A 3429-nucleotide genomic window follows, 5' to 3' on the forward strand; every position below is an offset into this window, starting at 1 on the left:
TATTATCAGAAATCAAACAGAATTTAAATACATTTTTTAACAGGAGCTATTGGAAACTAACACAGATTTTGATTTTCAAGGCAGGTAAGATAAAAAATAAAGTAACCCAGTTTATTTGCAAATATCACACGTTCCATAGCAGCTGACCGTCTCTTTCGAGATACAAACGCTGAATGAGCAACAAAGTATGGCTTAGCCATCTGCACGTTACATAACTGGCCTTAAAAATATATAGAATTTTACTACAAATTTCTATAACAGGACAATTAACAATATCGTCCAAATAGCTTTAATACATTTAACGGCACTTAAACTCGTAGAGCTCAGAATTCTTACATTTGCTGCACATAACACAACAAAAACAACGGAAAATTCCAGAAACTGCTTGTGGCAGCCTCTAGTATTTATTCCTTCAAGTAGTTCTTGATTGGTCACTGTACTAACATCCGACAAAGAAACATCATCTGTTTGTATGTGCACTATACTCTTTTATGACACTCTCCTCTACAATTTCTTGCGCGAAATAATAGTGTCACAAAAGTCTGATGGATGTGTCTAATCTAAAGGGTGGAAGTGGCCGTAATAGTCAATAGACAGGAGCAGATGATGTTGTATACTGGATTAAATTGATAGCAATGAACCTGCACATACAACTGTGATGGCGAACGTAAATTCAGATTCTTGTGGGTTGAATCCAGACCTTATGATGAACGATTCCATCATTGGAAACGCTGACAGTCACTACTAATTCTGCATTGTTTGAAACAAATAAACAATAAATTAGCGCAAACATACGCAAAGTGGACAATTAATTAGACGCTAACACTCGCGAAATGAGTAAACTGTATGCAAACATATGCGAACTGAACAGCAAACGAAATGCAAACACACGGGAATTGGACAATAATGTAGACGCAAACAATCGCAAATTAAACTGGACAGAGAATGAATTACGGGGCATGGTGCAACTTTAGTTTGCACATTTTAAAACGGATTTCAAGGATTAGTCGATGTAAAGAGTTCTAGTTTTACCGAGGACACTGAGGAACAATGTAGGCAGATTCAATCCGAGTTGGTGATGTTCCGCCCCAGTCAACCTTACAGCAACAAGTAATTAATCGGATTCCTGAAACGAAAAAAAAATTTCAGGATACCATTGTGAAAATGCAAACGTCATGTGAGGAAAATAAAGACTCAGTTGCCAAATTATTTTCCGGCTTACAGCAACATATTCTGATCTGGTATGGAAAAAGCTGGCTCAAACGATCGAGGCTAGCTAAAACTGAAAACTAAAACTGATCCAAGGGTGATATATGGGGAGATTGATTCACTATTGACAGGGACCTACAACGGAAAATGCCATTCCTGCATAATAATATAATAATATAGTATAATAATATAATAACTCCGCCATTGCCAGTCACAAGCCCGAGGCCTCATCTCGCAAGTGATGAGGAAGGAGGAGCACAGATCGGCAGAGAAAAATGCACAGGAAAACTGCTGGAAATTATCCAGCACATAAATTCACCAGCAAAAATGGCACACGGCTCACAGAACTTCGCCAGCAGCACAACCTCAAACTCATATCGACATCCCTGACAAAACACCCCAGAAAACAGAAAACCTGGCGTTCACTAGTATAGCAGTTAGGAGAGTTCTAAATTGACCATGTGGCAATCTCGTACACAGTACAGAGAGAGATCCATGACATACAGGTGCACAGGGGAGCCAACATTGATTCTGACCATTACCCAACACGCATCACAGTGAAGTTAAGCCGCAAGTGAATTCTCTGCTGACTCTGGAGAGGCTTGGGAAAAAGAACATACACACGACTGGCAAAATTTCCGAAAAAAATTACAGAGAAAGCACAAGCTCTCATTCCTCTGAAGAATAATACCAAGCACCCAAGATAGAACACTGATTGTGAGAATGCGCTCGTCACCAGGAAATTGGCATACCAGAAATACAACAGTAACGAGTCCCCAGAAAATTTACAGGTGCTCAAGTAAACACTAAAGACAGCAGCAAAAATTATTAGACAATTAAAAAGGAAATACCTGAAGGAACAGCTAGACTCTATTGAGGACAACCTCCGCAACTAGACGCAAGGCACTTCTACAGGACGTTTGCAGGGCACATCTGTGGATACACACCACCGAACCTCTCCTTTAGAAAACAGTGCCGGAAAATTGGCACTGACGGATAAGGAGAACTGTAATGTGCTGGCACAGTACTTCTCAGAACTTCTCAAATGCCCAGAACCCACAGAGAGATTCCCAGACGAAGAACCTACAGACAGACACACAGACTCACTACCCCCTACACAAGAGGAAGTCCATAGTGACATCCTCAGCCTCAAAAACAACAGGACATCTGGTGAAGACGACATAGTGGCCAAACTACTGAAAACCCACGGACCAAACTCACTCAGAGAACTCACACAGATCATCACAGACATATGGACGTCAGAAAAGTTGCCAGACGACTGGAAATGCACATTTATCCACCCTCTGCACCAAGAGGGTGACCCCACAGATGTGATCAATTACAGGGGCACCTCACTAATACAAGTCACATACAAGGTAATCTCAGCGTGCGTACTCCAAAGAACACGGAACCAACCGGAACATAAGATCAGCGAGTACCAGGCGGGCTTCCACCCTGGTCGCTCCTGTGCAGAACAAATCTTCAATCTTAAGACTACCCCGAAAATCAAAGGCTTCAGGAACAGTCCAATCAAATGCACCTTCGTTGGCTTCAAGAAGGCATACGACTCCATCGACCGCCAGTCATTGTTCAACATTCTACATGAACAAGGTTTGGTCGGCAAGAAACTGCGACAGATCTAAGAGGCACTGACAGACAGGACATCAAAGGTGACGTTCAAGGGCGAAATTTCCCAACCCTTTGAGATCAAGAAAGACTTTCTCCAAGGTGAGGGACTCTCACCGCTCCTCTTCGACCTAATTCTGGATAAGGTCATCAAGGAATGGGTGAAAGAGCTGTAAATACAAGGCCATTGGAAGCCATTGCGACTTGGAGACCCAATGACAAGCTGGAGGTCGGCTGTCCAGCCTTCGCAGACGATCTGGCACTACTCACAGTTAAGTAAACTACAGCAATCAGACAGATAGAAGTACTGAATGAGTGCGCAGAAAAAGTAGTGCTACAGATTTCCTTTCAGAAAACTGAGTTCTTCTGCAGGAAATTAAACATTCCAAATTTGAACACAAAGTATGTAAAGATCAACAGGGCCACATATTTTAAGTACCTAGGTGAAGTGCTCGAAACGACAGGAAAGGAGAAAATTTCCCAGAACACTAGCTTATTGAAAATTAAGAGAGCCTTATACAAAGCACAGGGTATTTACAACAAGAAATGACTGTCCACCTGCACCAAAATTCGTCACTACAACACTGTAATCAA

Source organism: Schistocerca cancellata, unplaced genomic scaffold, assembly GCF_023864275.1.
Source record: "Schistocerca cancellata isolate TAMUIC-IGC-003103 unplaced genomic scaffold, iqSchCanc2.1 HiC_scaffold_1092, whole genome shotgun sequence".
NCBI lineage: Eukaryota > Metazoa > Arthropoda > Insecta > Orthoptera > Acrididae > Schistocerca > Schistocerca cancellata.